An 18,386-nucleotide genomic window follows, 5' to 3' on the forward strand; every position below is an offset into this window, starting at 1 on the left:
TACAATAAAATGGGAGAGATTGAAAATAAGAGAAAGAATGAAGACAAAAGAAGGATCAATCTATTTACAGAGACAAGGTTGATTAGGAGAGAGGTTAACTTTCCTTGGTAAGGGATAGTGATTTCATAATGCAAGACAATGAACTTGGAAAGAACTAGGACCCCCCCAAGGAAGAGATATAAGCTGATATCCCCACTTTACTCCTTTGCAAAAGTGAGAAGTTCACAAGTATGATACATTGCATAAATTTTTAGATGTTTTCACTATATTGAAGTCAACAGGAATTGTTTAAAGACCAACTAAGTTCCAGGAACTGTAGATATACAAAGAAAGGCAAAGCAAACTAATAAGAGAAACAACATCCAAATTGAAAAATGTCTAGAGATTAGGAGTAAAATGTCTTGTGTGGAGAACAAAAGGCAATTAGTGTCCCTATATCATAGAGTATAAAGAATTAGTAAAGTGAATTAAAAGTAAAATAAAGTAAAAAAATAGTAAAATGGTAAAAAAAAAGTTAAGTAAAATAAGATTTTATTTTTATTAGCTTTGTTTCCTTTCCTCCTCTTTCTCTCTCTCTCTCTTTTTTAAAATATTGTTCATTATGTGGGGATACCTCTGTGGGAGAGGAGAGCTACTGGAAGAAATTTTGACATTGTAAAAATAAAATATAGCAATAAAAAATATTTTTAGAAAAGAGAAATGTCTGAAATGATAAGCCTCTAGTAGATAATAAATGAAAACAGAAGAATTTACATATTTCTTAACTGTGCAAATTGAACATGTTTTATGGATATAAAAACCTCTTAAATTCAGAAAAAGAAAAATGTTAAGAGATGGATTTCTTTTTTCTTAATTTGTGAAGGGACAATGGATTTAGGATAGGAATTTGTATTGTATAAAGAGATTGGAAGATAATTTCTAATTTTTACATACAGGTTATGTAGTATTGGAATTAATTGTTCTTTACATATCTGATAGAATTCACTTGTAAATCTACCTAGCTCTTGAGTTCCCTTTTCTCTTCCCTTTTGGCAGGTAATTTGTCACTTGTTCAAAAAATTTTTTTTTTACTATATTATTTAAATATTCTTTAAATTATTTAAATACTGCTTATTTAAATATTCTATTTTTGTTAATCTGCCTGTTTTATAATTTTAATAGATATTCATCTCTTTATTGCATATTATCAGGTTTTTTGCATGTAATTGGGCAAAAATACTTTCTTATAATTCTTATTTAATTATTATGAGATCTTTTAAAATTTTTTACATGAAATTTTTTTCTTCTTTTTGAAAATTCAAACCAGTTGTTTATATACTTTATTAGGTTTTTTAAAAAGAGCTCTTACTTTCACTGATTAATAATATTTTTGCTTTCAATTTAATTAATCTCTTCTGTAATCTTTATAATTTCTAAATTGTTATATAATTGAGAATTTTGTATTTGTTGTTCAAGTTTTGACTTTGCATGCCAACTCATTGATTTGCTCTTTTTTCTTTTGTTGATAAATGTGTTTAGAGACATAACTTTTACTTTCAGAATTGCTTTAAGCTGAATATAAAAAAATTTGGCGTACTGTTTCATTCTTATGATTATCTTTGATGAACTCTCCTATTCATTCTAAAATTTATTCTTTTAATCCATAAATTCTTTAAAATTGTTTTTCACTTCCCAAATGTTAATTCTATATTCACTATATATCATTCTTTAGGTCACTATGATAAATTAATGTTATATTTAATATTTCTTTTGTATATTTTTGGTAAATTCTTTAGGTTCCCCAATCAAATTTTTTTTGTGAAGATGTCATGTATAGCTGAGAAATATGTAAATTTCTTTCTATTTTTAGTCAGTAAGTTCAATCATCTCTAATTTTCTAAGGTCCTATTCAAATCCTTTCCTTATTTTTCATTTATCTTTTGATTAGACTTAATCTAAATTTGAAAAGAGCATAATATAATATTCTACAATTAATCATTGCTACTATTTTCCCTACAAGTTGCTTAACTTTTCCTTTATGTCTGCCCAGGTTGCATGTACCTTCGGATTCTAATGTTTATTGTGCAACAAGAAAGTGATATTCGCACACATGTATTGTACCTAGACTATATTGTAACACATGTAAAATGTATGGTATTGCCTGTCGTCGGGGGGAGGGAATAGAGGGAGGGGGGGTAAATTGGAAAAATGAATACAAGGGATAATATTATAAAATATATATATATATATATATATATATATATATAATAAAAAAAAAAAGACTATAAAAAAAAAACAAAAAAAAAAAACTTTTCCTTTATATACTTAGATGTTATACTACTAACTGCATGAAAATGAGTATTTATATAGATTCATGAGGGTACCTTTTACCATAATGTCATTTCCCTGCTTACATTTTTTTATTTTCTCTGTCTCTGTCTGTCTCTCTCTGTATTTCTTTCTCTCTCTCTTTTTCTCTCTCTGTGTATGTCTGAAATCATTTTGCAATTTTCTTTTCTTTTTTTTTTTTTTGAGTTTGAAACATAAAAGATTTTGCTATTGTTATTTATTTTGATTACAAGTAAATCTTTGTGTTTAAATGTTCTGGTAAACAATATCTAGTTGGATTCTGCTTTTTAATTAACTCTACTATCCTCTTTCATTTTGTGGGTATTATTGTGTTACAATTAAAATTTTAAATTGTTTATTTCCCTCCATTCTATTCTCTTGTATCTATTCTTCTTTTTCCCCTTATTTTTCCCTTTACAAAGAAGGTTGTAAAAATGAAGTAGTTTGCTTGACATTGTGATTTTGTAAACAAAACTCCTTGTTTAGTCTTTTTTACAACTAGTCTTTCTCTTTATCTTAATTTTGGTTACTGTTTTTTTTTTTTTAAACAACTTTTTTCTTTCCTTATAAATCCTCTTTTTAAATTCTTTCCTCCAATATGTGAGTTTGTTTTGCTTCTGATTATTCCTTTGTTTGACCTGCACTGCTAGAATGCTTTTTATACCTATCTTATTCTTGCTTCTCTAATGACAGGTAGATAGAGCAATGGATGTAGCACTGAATCTGGAGTCAGGAAAAACCCAGTTCAAATCTGGCCTTAAATGTTTTTTTAACTGAGTGACTCTGGACAAGTAAATTCTGTCTGTTTGTTTCTTCAAATGTAAATTGAGACTCATCATATCACCTATCTCTCAGGGTTGTGAAGATCAGTTCAGATATTTGTAAAGCACCAAACACAGTTCTTATCATATAATAGATGTTTAACAAATGTTTCTTCCTTTTCCTTCACTCTTCTGCTTCCCAACTATTACCTTTTAAAATTTAATGTATTTCTATACTGAAATCTCTAATTGTGGTCAACATTTCTTCATCTGAATCAGAAATAAACTTCACAGGTCTTTATTCTTCCCATTCCTTTATCTATGTTTATATACTCTTTTTCTTATGCACCTCTATTATACAATAATGATTTTCTTCCTTGACATAGTCCTCCATTCCTCCCATTTTTCTTTTGCTAAGATTATTAAAATAGAATAAAACTATACACAGATTATTTGCCATTTAAAAATTAATAATAGTTTATTTTCCCCCAATTACATGTTAAAACAGTTTAACATTTAAAAAGTTTTAGGGTTCAAATTCTATCTTTCCTTCCTTGTTCCCCTCACTCCCTGAAATGCTAACAATCTTTATATATGTAATACATGTGCAACATTTCCATATAAGTGGTTTTATACAAGAATATTCAAACAAGGAAAGGAAGGAAAAAAGGAAGGAAGGAAGAAAGCAAGAAAGGAAGAAAGGAAGAAAAAAGAAATAAAAATATTATGGTTTTGAGAAGACAATTGTTTCTTATCTCCCTATTAACTTGTAAACAATTCATCTCTACATCCTCCTTTTCACTTAAACTTAAACATGTAAACAGTCATGTATACCTTTCTATATTTCTCTTGGTGCACTTTTCCTTTTTGCAAATTCTTTGAAATTTTCTTTCTCAAAAATTAGGTACACATTAGAATATTGCCAAATTTCTTTTTGTTGCCTACGTTAAATCCCAAGATTCAGTGTTCACTTTCTATTCCCCAAGCCACAAAACTATTATATGTTTTCCCTTTGTTTTCATGTTATTGTTATGAATCATAAGAGTAGAGCTCCTGAATAAAATCTCCCCCATTTGTTTCTCTACTCTTTTTAGAGGATGACATTAACATTAAAAGAAGTCAAAAAAGAATTATCTGCTTTGAATTTTGGCAGGGAGACCACTAGCAGATGTCTGGTTCCTAGTTATTACATCCTGCCTCTGTGCCAGCCTTGTGATTTATTTCCTATATTTATAATGTATTTTTTATTTTTTGTCCAGATTTACTCCTGTCCAACAACAAAATTGCTTCATAACCCAATATATGCCATATTTCTTCATTCTCTTCCAACAATTTTTAATTTTTCTGTTACTTTGGAATTAAGTATAACTTTCTATTGCTTTATACCAGTCAATGGAATTCCCAAGAGTTACTGACACCTACAAAGCCAAATTGCTTCCTACAATTAACATCTCTAATTTATTTTGTTTGTTAGTCATACTTCAGGCACTTATCAGCTCTTATCTGAACTACTGCAATAGCCTTTTCTTGTTCAAACTTCTTTATTCAATTCATCCTCCACATTGCTTCCAAGGTGATTTTCCTGTAGGATGGGTCTGGCCATATCATCATCTAATAATAATGATGATGGCTTTGCAAACTTTTTTCCAGAGCACCAACTATGTTCCAGGCACTGTGCTAAGTTCTTTACAAACATTATTTCATTTCTTTCTTGGGACAACCCTGGGTACATGGGACCTTGTTTCCATATACATGTCCCTTGGTACATGTTCCTAGGGACAACAAATAGGGTACATGATATGTCTCAGGGTCACATAGCCAGGATCTGAGCCTGGATTTGAATTTGAGGCCAGTCTATCCACTACATCACTACTTTCCCAGTAAACTAGCTTCCTCCTCAATAAACTCTATTCCCTATTTCTCTAGAAGATATATAAACTCTTATTTGACATTTAAAGCTTTTAATAACTTGACTTCAGGCTATTTTCCCAGTTTTATTATAAATTATTTCCTTTCATGAATTCAAGATTACACAAAAATTTGTCTTTCCTGACTGTTCCTCCTACGTGGTGCTCTCAATGGTATTATAATCGAATAAGGGAAGATGGCATGTTGATAGTGGATGCTCTTCCTTTTTATATATCTTTGCATTTATTCTGCGTTCCCCAAGACTAGAATGCATTGCCTTATAATATCAATACTTAGACTCTAGTTTCCTCCAAAGCATAGTTCAAACACTAACTTCTATATGAAACTTTTCTGTCTGCCTCACCTTCCACTTGCTAATGTTTTCTTTTCACAATAGTCTTATATATATATGTATATATATATATATATATAAATACATATGTATTTTGTATTAATCTAATGTATTGGGCAAAAGTTCAAATAGAATTCCTAGAAGAAATCAAGCAAGAGGTTTTTTTTAAACAAATACAATATTTTTGTAAATAAAATGAGAGGATAGAGAAAACAATTTAAAAAGAAGTTTGATCTATAGAAGACATAACAAGAAAGGAAATTAACAGCTTGACATAAGAGGTACTATTCTGTTCAAACTTTGTTCAAACAAAGTTTCTTAAAACTAGCATGGACTAAATAGAAGCCATGAACTCCATGAAGCAACAAGAAATATTAAAATGAAATTGTTTTTTTAAAAAAAGAGAGAGAGAGAAAAGAGAATATAAGTACCTCTTCCTTACTTCCCATACCACTAGCAGCCAAGCTGTCCTAGCAGATCTAAGGACATCACACAGACTTACATCAAAACTCACCCCTACATCTTGGTCTTGCCTCTCTCTTTCCAGTGCCATATTTTCCAGTTTAAATTAGTTGGAGCCTCAATAACTAGTTTAGATACATCATTTTAGGATCAAAAGCCTGCTTGGGTCTAAAGACTAAAAGCTCTGAACTTTTAGTGCCACTCTAAAGAACTGAGAAAAAGAGCAAGTGGAACAGGGCACTAGAATAACTATGAAGTTGTGAAGTATTCCACTAACCCTGAGGGAAGAGCACATCTAGCTGTACCAGATCTGACAACTCAACAATCAGCTGGACAGAGACCTAGGTTGATGAACCATAAACTGCCCAGTGTGGGAACAGGCTGAGATGCTTTTGATCCAGCTCCAAAAGAAATTATACTGTTAGGGGACTGAGTTAGAAGTGAGCAATAAGGAAAATAAAAGGAGAATAGAGAAAACTGAAAGCACCAAAGATTCTAAGAAGAAGGAAACTCAAAGACCCTAAATATAAGTAGATGAATCAATAGGAATTATGGCCTCCAGAATTAGCAAACACATTCAGAAATCTAAGAATAAATACTGAAAAGAAAAAAGGAAAATAATCCATGGTTAAACAGAAGATTCTGTTAATTTAAAGGAACATGGAACTATAACATGCTTGAGTAGTTTAAGAAATGAGAATCATGAAAATGTTATTTAAGTCCTACAGAACAAAAATATTGCAATATTCTGAAATGGGAAACAAAAGGTAACAATAGATTGGTAATGCAAATATCTACTCATCAAGATCGATTTAGAAGAGGAGAAGCAAAAGACAATTACATTATAAGAATACATACTGGCTTTATTAGCAAAACATATGATCTTGAAGACAGAATGTTTAGAGACAACCTAAGAATTATATGTATATCTCAGAACAACATGACAGAACAAAAAACTTTAACATCATAATGAAAGGAAAAAATTAAGAGGCCTGCCAGAAGTTATGCATAAATAAAATAAAATTCTAATCAAAAGAATTCACAGATTCCAGGAAACAAAATCCAAGGTTGCAGTTTCCACACACATGATAATTAAATTGAACAATTCAATTCATATACAAGTTCTACCAGTTATCAGGAGAATAACTTCAAATAAAAAGCACAGGATATTCAAATGATGCAAGACTATTCTTCACCTATGAGAAAACAAGGAGGGAATGGAATGAATTCTTTTCCTTTTTTTTATTTGGGGGAGGGAGGAGGAATTTAAGGGTTAAGTGACTTGTCCATGGTGTCCAAGGCCAGCTTTGAACACAGGTGCTCTTGACTCCAGGGCCAAGGCCAGTGCTCTATCCACTGTACCACCTAGCTGCCCTAAATAACGTGTTTCTAAATAGCAATGGTATTTAGAATGCAGTCCAAGAGGATTTATCTTTTATATCTGAGCTTAACTATATAGAACAAAAGATGAATGTCAATAATTAGGAAAAACTTGAAATATTTTTATAAAGAAAACTAGAACTGTGGAGATTTAGTAGCCAAGGATAGATAGCAATAGCTATGGAGTGATAACTGAGAACCCCTTAAGAGCCTTTTTCTTTTCTTTTTTTTTAAATATACGGGAAGAACCAAGGGTGTGGTGGAAATCTGATTGAGGTAACAATGATGAGGCAGAAAGGAGCATTATGGACAGAATCTGGCGACATCCTGCCCACTGGTGAATCAATACTTCTTTTGTGTGGTTACCTTACCACATGGGAAAGAATATAAAGGAGGGAAAGGGGAGCAGGGGCATGGAAAGGAGTGTGTAATGTGCTAGGGTCAAATCAAGAGCTAACAATAAATTAGGGAAGGTGATTTTTATGGTGTCAGAAAAAAAGATCCTACAGGGGGATTAGGTAAAAAGGAGAGGTAATATTGAAAAGGGTGGTGGAAGGAAGGAGGTCTTACTTTGTATGTGGGGAGGGGATTCTCACTAGAGAATGCTTTTATGGATGAAAAGAAATGAGAGAGGGGGCTGCTAGGTGGCGCAGTGGATAGAACACCAGCCTTGAATTCAGGAGGACCAGAGTTCAAATCTGGTCTCAGACACTTAACACTTCCTAGCTGTGTGACCCTGGACAAGTCACTTACCCCCAGCCTCAAAAAAAAAAAAAAAAAAAAAAAAAAAAAAAAAAAAGAAATGAGAGAGCATGAGGACGGGAAAGACATGCTTTAAGACAAATGTAGACAAGAAGGTCAATAGGATAGAGTATATATCAGTACTGGAGGAGGATCTCTAACACTGAGTATACCTTTCTGATGTCTGTAATCATTAACATTGTTCTGGGAGTAAGGTACAGTGGAAAAAGGGAATCCATGGGGGGTAAGATCTACAAGGTAGTCATAAAGCAGAGAATGAAAGTCTAGAGAAAATAGAAAGTGAAGATGGATAATGAAGAGAATGAAAAACGTCCTTTTTGGAAAGGGGCACAAAATTAAATTCCAAAAGGAGACTAATAAAGAAGACTAGCTGAAGTGGGCGAAAAAGATGAGGAAGAATTATGTAACCAAATAAAAGCCGGATAGAAAAAGGAACTAATAAACAAAACCCTTGGGGAAAGAGGTAACAAATAAGAAGAGTTCAGGGATGAGAGACCCAATGGGAATTGGGATATCTTGAGAGATAGATAAATAGAAAAATAGAGAGAGCAAGAGAGAGGGAGCAAAAGAGAGAGAAAAAGAGAGAGACAGAGACATAAAGAGACAGAGAGACAGAGACAGAGACAGAGAAAGACAGAAAGAGACAGAGAGTGACACACAGAGAGAAATATTGAGATTAAAGTAAAGAAGCATAATACTATGTTTACAGCAGAAGATGGGGGGGTTATAAGTTGAATGTTGTGCTATTTTAGGATCTCAGGAAGACACTAGAGACCTGACAGTTTTTAGGGCTCCCAAAAGTTTTCTCATTCAGGGAAAAGTCTGATTAATTCCTCTCTAGTCTGAGCTCTGCACGTTCCTGGCCTCATTTGAGTCTAAGAACAGTAGAATGCTTTCTATCAGCTCAGGCCTGATTAGTGAACTAGATACCTCTGCCAGTCCAGAGTGATATAACTGCAGTGATTTCTGCTCTGGTTATTTTTTCTGTGGGTTTCAGAGTGGCCTAGATGTTGCTGAAAGATAGACTGATTTGCTGGTAGGGTCTGAACCACACAGTTGTTTCTTGCTTCTGAACTTACTCAGGACTTCCCTGGCCAGGAATATAGCCCTAGCATAAATCCTCATTTTAATACCCTTGGATTTGTTATTTGGAACTGGGGAGAAGACAGCAAAGCTGACAGTTTGTTACTTGTTTCTGCACCCTACATGCAGTGTACTGGGATAGATATGAAAACTTCTCTTGCTGTGGATGCAAGAGGGTTCCACTTTCATAGCCCTGGTCCATAGTGTTTGCTGACTTCTTTGTTTTCTATATCTCGCCTGGATAAATTACTCATGGAGAATTTTTCTGTATTTTTCTATTAGGATTTGGTTTGGCGCATTTTGTTTCTTCTCTGTGTCTCTCTGTGTGCCTATCTGTATCTCTGTGTCTCTCTCTGTCCTCTGTCTCTGTCTCTCTGTCTCTCTCTGTCTCTGTCTTTGTCTCTGTCTCTCTGTCTCTCTCCCTCTCCCTCTTTGTCTCTCTCTGTCTCTGTCTCTGTGTCTGTGTCTGTCTCTTTCTCTGAAGGATAGTAATAGGGGTTAAGTGGCTTGTCCAAAGTCACACAGCTAGTGTTTGAGGCCAGATTTGAACTCATGTTCTCCTGACTTTAGGGTCATTGCTCTCTCCACTTCACTACCTAACTGTCCTCATGGTGTATTTTCTAAATATTTTTGGAGGAGTCTTTTTTTTGTGTGTGTGGTGGTAGGGGAAGGGAGAGGAGCTCATTGAACTGCTTTCTGTTACTCTGTCATTTTTCACAGTTAAAACTTAATAGATCATGTAAATTGATTGATATTATGAATCTTAGGCTGAGCCTTTTTTTTTTTTTTTTTCTTTTACTTGGGGGAAGAGAGAGTGTTCTTCTTTCTTGAGTTTTGTCTCCTGTACACTTCTAGTTGTCTCGACCACTATTCTTTCTGCATTGTTGCTATTCTTTGTGATATCTAACTTTCCCCTCAAATCTCTCATCTTCTCTTCCTTCATCTACTCCTCCTCAGATCCTTCTGCTTGTCTTTCTCCTTCAGTTTTCCTTAAGAACAAATCTTTCTTCATACTGTCTTCCACTCTTAGCTTGGTTGAAACTATTTCTTTAAAGACATTGAAAAACTATGGAAAGAGCTCTAGACTGGTACATTAAATAAAGGTTTGGGGTTTCAATCTTTCCTTTCTAGTATATTGCCTATAAAATTGGAAATACTTGCTAATTGGTGCCTATAAGGCAAATCACTTGACTTCATTCAAGTTAGGTTGGTTTTTTCTTAAAAGACTGATACTCTCCCAGCAATTGATCAGCTCCTCAGCCTAAAATCTCAGGCTACTGACATCCTTTCCTAAGTGCTATATAGACACTGATGCTTCATTGGTAGAAAATAACCAGAAATATAGGGAAAGGAACTACTTACCTCAGCCACTCAATGTGTTCTCATTGCTTATTACTGACTATCCTTCTATGGCTAAGTAAATGTTCTATTGTTAACCACTGAATAACTTTAGAATATCTCATTTGATTACAGTATCAAATGTGAACTGCTAGTGTACTAAAGGTGAAGTTCCTTTGACTCATAGCTATTCTCTTTGACTCTCCTCTAATCTTACACCACCTACTTTATCCAATCCAGACTTTTTTTCCTCGATAAGTTTATTGTATTAAACCAAATTTTCTGTCTCTCTCTGTCTCTTTCCCTCTCTCCCCCTTCTTTCCTCCCTCCCTTTCCGCCTCTCCTTCTTCCCTCTTCCTCAATCTTCTCTCCCTTCTTCTCCCTCCCTCCTTCTCTTTTTCTCCATCCTTCTCTCTCCTTTCTTCTCTCCTTGTTTCCTTTCCTCTCTTTCTCCCTTCCCTTCCCTCTTCCTTCTTCCCTTTCTCCCTCTTCCTCGATCTTCTCTCCCTTCTTCTCCCTCCCTCCCTCCTTATCTTTTCCTCCCTCTTTCTCTTTCCTTTCTTCTCTCCTTGTTTCCTTTCCTCTCTTTCTCCCTTCCCTTCTCTCTCCTTCTCCCCTTTCTGTCTGTTTGCCTATCTGTCTGTCTGTCTGCCTTTCTTCTCAGGGTTCTAGCATCTCTACTAGACAGGTTAATTTATTGGCTTTCTAGGCCTGTCCTCAAAAGGACAGTTACAATCTTTCCCCATGATCAGTCATTGGCTTGGTTAGGTGATACTCTGCCTTTTTTAGCTAGTATACTGCAGAAATATTTCAACTAGGGCATCAGACCTTAACTTTGGCAAAAGTTCTGACTCTCTCAGCTCTAAAGTAGTTTTTCACCTCTATGCAGGAGATAGGAAAGGTCTTGCCTCTCTTAATTGATAATTTTTTTCTTAGTTCAAACCTCCTTCCTTCTATGAACCACTGGTTGCCTTTGGGCAATTTATTTCACTTCATTTCATTTCATATTCCTTTGTGAATCTTATGAATTAATGAATATATAAAGCAATTAATAAATGCTTTATATATTCATTAATTCATATGTGCTGCACTTGATGAATACAAATAAAAAAGATGATCCCTACTCTTGAGAAGCCCTCATTTTTATGGGGAAATATTTCAAGTGAAAGTTTGGTGGAAAAGTCTCATGGTCCTTAGGATTCAGCAGCAAAACAGATATTAATGCCTCTTTAACATCATTTTCACCAATAAAGTGATATTAATTTCTGATGTTCAACCATTTGACAGTGCCAAGGATTTTGTTATCAAGAAGTTTTCTTTTCTGAATCTTCAGTAGCCAGGATTGGGGACAAAGATTTCAATGCAGTCTATGTCCTCTTCCTAAACAATTGAGATATTCAAATTTCTTCCCATTTTTCTGTGGAGAATGCCAACAGTACAATTCATACCATTTAGCTTAACATCTTATTCTAAGAAGAGACAAAACTTCCATTAAAGCTGGAAAACAGAATTTGGAATATCTGATTCTGTTCAAATTATAAACAACCTTTGAATACACAGGCTAATGGAGAGGATCTGTGCAGATCATTCAAAACAAGATCATTCCAGAGTAGTTTCAGATTGCCTATTTTATAATGATTTCTTAAAGTTTAGACTAGAATTTGAATTTGTCTTATCTTCTGGAAATTTGTAATATTTAAACCAAATATTGAATCCTAATGTCTTTTTCTATTTTTCCCTTTTTAGCTAGGAATAAGTCTTTTTGTGGAAATAAATACTTCTAACAGCAATGGGGGGACCACTGTTTCCTAAGTGGATCCCTTACACAAAGTACTTGGATCACATGCATTCTTTTTCACAGAAATTATTTATAGTTAATAGGAGCAATTTACAATTTGAGAAAAGAACTAATAGATATTAAGAAGTTGGAGTTTGACCTTATATCTTGAAGACGAAGCTGACTACCCACGATAGTTGTCAGATTAAAAAAACCTAGAAGTCCTGTATCTTAATCAGCAATAGATAAGAACACTTTTCTTTAAATGGAATTGTAACTCTCTTCTCCCACACTAACTATTCTAGGTCATTACAATCAGTGAGTAGGTTCCTATCATGGAAATGGAATATTTATCTTATGATCAGCACTACTCATGCAAGCAATATTATGTCCAGAATATGTTATTGCCAGTAAGCCCCATCTAGATCTTATCAAGGTGACCTGATGATATTAGGGCCCCTACTTTCAGATCATACCTTTTTACTTCCTACATAAAAGAGACTCCCTACCAAATCAAGGGAATAATATTTTATTATTGCTCCATATGCCACAAGAGATTCCTCTGTCCTCCCCATCCAGGAACATTTGATGGGAGACACTGAGGATATAACACAATAGCCTGGCAGTGCTAGCCCAGACTCTCTGCATTACTGTGTGGAAATTGTGGTAGCTCAATATTAGTTGGTATTTCTGTCTTGTGAACAATGTATTCAAGTGATAGATTCATCATGGAAAATCTTCAGTTTATTTAAATCACTTCCAAAACCAAAAGGTCTTAGAGTTACTGCTCATGTAAGGGTATAATTTCATATTGTTAGTGATCAATAACATCCTCATAAAAATGGTCCTTTTCATCCTACATACTAGCTCCCCTGGAGTACTTTGATATGTTTTGCCTGTAATCTTGTACCTTTATAATTTTTCATCCCATCTCACATCAGATTGTGGAGTCACATATGTCAGAATGTTCTTTTCTCTTATTTTCTTTCATAAATTCATATCTATATTGCCTTTCAGCTTTAATTGGATGGCTAGTCAGAGATGACCATTTCAGTTCTTCTGTCTAGTTATCAGTCCTTTCACTAGTTGGAAGAACAGTATTTATTAGTGTTATACTTCTTACCATCATGTAGCCCTTATAGACATATAGAGTTCTGCAATAACAATTTGTCTCACCAAGCCATCTTAAACCTCCCCTGCCACTCAATTCAAGTTTTCACTCTCAGTGCCTTCTTGTGCTCATCTCCTACAGTATGGTGCCAGTGGTAGATGGCTACCTGGGGAAGTTGGAGGCCAACTGGAAGAATCTGAATGGAGTCCCCTGGCACATGATCTGTTTCTTCTGGGCTGCTTGAAAAAATTTCTCTTTGATTTGGAAGCTGTGGATCTTGGCAACCATATTTCTGGGTGAGTTTAACCTGTTGTTCCTCTCTAATGTTTTCCTATGGATTCTAGTATTTTGTACTTTGTCTTCTAGTCCTTTACTTTTGGACAATTTTATTTTACAAGTGAAAAGAAAAATAAAAAGATTTTAAACTTGATGTCTACTGCTACTGTCCCATGGCTAAAATGTTCTGCTTGCTTGCTGACTCCTAGATTTTCTTGTTTCCTTCAAGACTCAATTGAAATTTTGCTGCTATAGAAGGTCTTTCCCAATCATTTCCCTCACCACCAGCTGCTAATCACTTCTTTAAGAAATTACTTTCTTTTTATACTGTGTGTGTATCTGCATAGTTTCTATATTATCTTCCTCATTAGAATGTGGAAACAGGAACTATGTTTTTGCCTCTCTTGTATCTTCTGCATTTAGCACAGTGCCTGATATAGTAAACTTTTAAATGCTTGTTGACTGAATGAATGACTACAAGTGCTAGAAAACCAGAAACTGAGAATACAGTCTATTTGTCAGTCAATATCCCTATATAGTTTTCCAGTACTTCCTTTGCTGTCTTCTTGTATATGGTTCCCTGAAGAGTTTATGGCTTATTTTTAAAAAAAATATATTTTACATATCAAAAAGACTATCACCCTGAGGAATGAGAAATTAATAAAGAAAAAAATACTAGTGAAAAACAAATGCTAATTTTCTTTTGTTGCTTTCACTACTACCTCCAGATTCATAGATAAAAATCTATTTGAACTATTTCTTGAATATATCCAAACTGCTCCAAAGATATTATGAAGCTACTTGAAGATCTGCAATATACTGTATTACATTGTATTCACAATAACTTATTAAGTCATTCCCCAACTGATGGGCATCCACCCAATTTCTCTTATTTGCTACTACTCAAAGGACTGCTAGAAACATTTTTGCACATGTGGGTCCTTTTCCCTCTTTTATGAGCTCTTTGGGATACAGACCTAGTAGAAACACTTCTGGATCGATCAAAGGATATGCACAGTGTGATAGTTCTAAGGACATGATTCCAAATTGCTCTCCTGAATGGTTGGATCAGTCCATAACTCTACCAACAATGCGTTAATATCCCAGTTTCCCAATATCCCCTCCAACATTCATCAATATCTTTTCCTATCTTTTTAGCCAATCTAAGAGAAGTGTAGTGATACCTTAGAGTTGTCTTAATTTACATTTCTTAATCAATAGTGATTTAGAGCTTTTTTTCAAATGACTAGAAAAGACTTTCATTTTTTCATCTAAAATTATCTGTTCATATCCTCTGATTGCTTATTAATTTGGGAATGGCTTGATTTATAAATTTGAATCCATTCTCTATATGTTTTAGAAATGAAATCTCTATCAGAAACACTGTCTGTAAAATATTTTTTCTAGCTTCTCTTCTTTCAATCTTGGCTGCATTGGTTTTGTTTGTGCAAAATGTTCTAATTTAATGCAATTAAAATTATCTATTTTTAATTTCATAATGTTCTCTAGTTCTTCTTTGGTCATATATTCCTTCTTTCTCCACAGATCTGAAAGACAGACTATCCCTTGTTTTCCTAATTTGCTTATACTATCACCTCTTGAACCCATTTATCTTGTACAAGGTATAAGATATTGGTCACTACCTAGTTTCTGCCTTACTATTTTCCAGTTTTTCCAGTAGATAATGTGTTTACTATTTTCCAGGGTTGGTTTTTTTTTAAGCAATATTTGTCAAATAGCAAATTATTATTTCAGAAGCTGGAGTCTTTTGGTTTGATCAAACTTTAGATTACTATAGTCACTGACTATTATATCTTGTGAACCAAATTTATTCCACTGATCCACTACTCTATTTTTTTTTCCTGAGGCAATTAGGGTTAAGTGACTTGCCCAAGGTCACATAGCTAGGAAGTGTTAAGTGTTACTATTTTATTTCTTAGTCAGTACCAAATGGTTTTGATGACTGTGGCTTTATAATATACTTTTAGTCTGATACACCTAGGCAACTTTACTTTATATATTTTTTTTCATTAATTCCCTTGAGATTCTTGACCTTTTGTTCTTCAGATAAATTTTGTTATTATTTTTTCTAGCTCTATAAAGTAATTTCATGGCAGTTTGATTGGTATGATACTGAATAAGTAGATTAATTTAGGTAGAATTGTCATTTTTATTATGTTGGCCTACTCATAAATATTTAATATTCTTCTAATTGTTTAGATCTAACTTTATTTGTGTGAAAAGTGTTTTGTAATTCTGTTAATGTAGTTCTTGGTTTTATTTTGGCAGGTAGACTCCCAAAATATTTCTACAGTTATTTTAAATAGTATTTCTTTTTCTATCTCTTATTGTTGGGCTTTGTTGGTAGAAAAGCTGATGATTTATGTGTGTTTATTTTATATCCTGCAACTTTGCTAAAGCTGTTAATTATTTCTAGCAGTTTTTTAGTTAATTCTCTAGGATATTCTAAATATACTGTCATATCATCTGCAAAGAGTGATAGCTTTATTTTCTCATTATCTACTCTAATACCTTCAATTAAAAAAATGTTAAAGCTAACATTTTTGGTACAATATTGAATAATAGAGTGACAATCTTGTTTCACACCTGATCTTATTGGGAATGGTTCCAATTTATCCCCATAACATATGATATTTGCTACTTATTTTAAGGAAAATTCCATTTAACCCTATGCTCTCTAGTGTTTTCAATAGAAATGGGTGTTTTGCCAAATTCTTTTTCTGCATCTATTTGAGATAATCATATGATTTCTGTTAGTTTGATTACCGATATGGTCAACTATGCTGATAGTTTTCCTAATAAACCAGGAAATCAGCCCTACATTACTGGTATAAATCCCCCTTGGCCATAATGCATTATCCTTGTGATAAGTTGCAGTAATCTCTTTGCTAATTTTTGCATCAATATTCAGTAGGAAATTTTGTATATAATTTTCTTTCTCTGTTTTGGCCCTTCCTGAGTTAGGTGTTAGCACCATATTTGTGTCATAGAAGGAATTTGGCAAGACTCCTCCAGTTTTTCCAAATCATTTATGAAGTAATAGAATTAATTGATATTTATTTTTTAATAATACATTTTATTTTCAAAATATATGCACAGATAATTCTCAACATTTATCCTTGCAAATCCTTGTGTTCTAAATTTTTATTCCTCTCTTCCCCTTATTCCCTCCTCTAGACAGTAAGTAATCCAATATATATTAAACACATGCAATTCTTTTGTACATATTTCTACATTTAGCATGCTGCACAAGAAAAATCAGATCAAAAAAAGAAAGAAAATGAGAAAGAAAATAAAATAAGCAAACAGTAACAAAAAGATGAAAATACTATTTTGTAACCCACACTTAGTCCCCACAGTCTTCTCTGTGGGTACAGAGGGCTTTCTCAATCACAATTCAATTGGATTTGGCCTGAATTACCTCACTGTTGAAAAGAATCACATCCATCAGAGTTGATCATCATATAATCTTGTTGCTGTGCATAATGTTCTCTTGGTTCTACTTCACTTAGCAGCAGTTCATGTAAGTCTCTCCAGATCTTTCTGAAATCATCCTGCTGATCATTTCTTATAGAAAAAATATTTCTTAACTTTTATATACCATAACTTATTCTGGCATTTCCCAACTGATGGGCATCCACTCAATTTCTAGTTCCTTGCCATTACAGGCCTCTTTTAAACATTTTTGCACATGTAGGGCTTTTCCCCTTTTTTATGATCTCTTTGGGATACAGACCCAGTAGAGACATTGCTGGTCAAAAGATATGCACACAAAATGTTTGTGGCAGCCCTTTTCATAGTGGCTAGAAGCTGGAAGATGAATGGATGTCCATCAATTGGAGAATGGTTGGGTAAATTATGGTATATGAATGTTATGGAATATTATTGTTCTGTAAGAAATGACCAACAGGAGAAATACAGAGAGGCTTGGAGAGACTTACATCAACTGATGCTAAGTGAAACGAGCAGAACCAGAAGATCATTATACACTTCAACAATGATACTGTACGAGGATGTATTCTGATGGAAGTGGATATCTTCAACATAGAGAAGAGCTAATCCAATTCCAATTGATTAATGATGGACAGAATCAGCTACATCCAGAAAAGGAACACTGGGAAATGAGTGTAAACTGTTATTTTTACCTTCTGAATCCAATTCTTCCTGTGCAACAAGAAATTTGGTTCTACACACATATATTGTTCTAGAATATATTGTAATATATTTAACATGTATAAGACTGCCTGCCATCTGGGGGAGGGGGTTGGGGGAGGAAGGGAAAAAATCTGAACAGAAGTAAGTGCAAGGGATAATGTTATAAAAAATTACCCATGCATATGTACTGTCAAAAAAAAGTTATAATTATAAAATAAAATTAAAATTAAAAAAAAAGATATGCACAGTTTGATTAGCTCTTAGGGAATAGTTCCAAATTGCTCTCCAGAATAGTTGGATTCAGTTCACAACTCCATCAACAAAAATTCAGGTTCCAGTTTCCTCAATCCCTTCCAACATTTATCATTATCTTTTCCTATCATCCTAACCAATATAAGAAGTGTGTGGTGGTACCTCAGAGTTGTCTTCTCTAATCAGTAGTGATTTTAAGCATTTTTTCATGTGATTAGAAATGATTTTAATTTTTTCATTTGAAAATTGTCTGTTCATATCCTTTGATTACTTATCAATTGGGAATGACTCATATTCTTATACATTTGAGTCAATTCTGTATTTATTTTGGACATGAGCCTTTATCAGAATCTTTGGATGTAAATTTCCCCCTCTCCCCCTAATTTTCAGCTACCCTTCTAATCTTGGCTGCATTGATTT

General features: G+C 33.7%; 1 protein-coding gene across 7 annotated transcripts in view; it reads left to right on the forward strand.

The window, feature by feature from the left end:
• Positions 1-18,386, forward strand: part of MAPK10 (mitogen-activated protein kinase 10) — a 165,362-nt gene that overhangs the window by 21,239 nt on the left and 125,737 nt on the right. For 3 of the 7 annotated variants that reach the window (XM_074276307.1, XM_074276308.1, XM_074276304.1), the window contains exon 2: positions 13,404-13,558. The exons of the other annotated variants lie outside the window; for them this stretch is intronic. The gene's annotated coding sequence lies outside the window, so the exon portion shown is untranslated. The remainder of the gene's footprint in view (positions 1-13,403; positions 13,559-18,386) is intronic. 7 annotated transcript variants of the gene reach the window in all.

The sequence above is a fragment of the Sminthopsis crassicaudata genome, chromosome 6 (genome assembly GCF_048593235.1).
Source record: "Sminthopsis crassicaudata isolate SCR6 chromosome 6, ASM4859323v1, whole genome shotgun sequence".
Classification (NCBI taxonomy): Eukaryota; Metazoa; Chordata; class Mammalia; order Dasyuromorphia; family Dasyuridae; genus Sminthopsis; species Sminthopsis crassicaudata.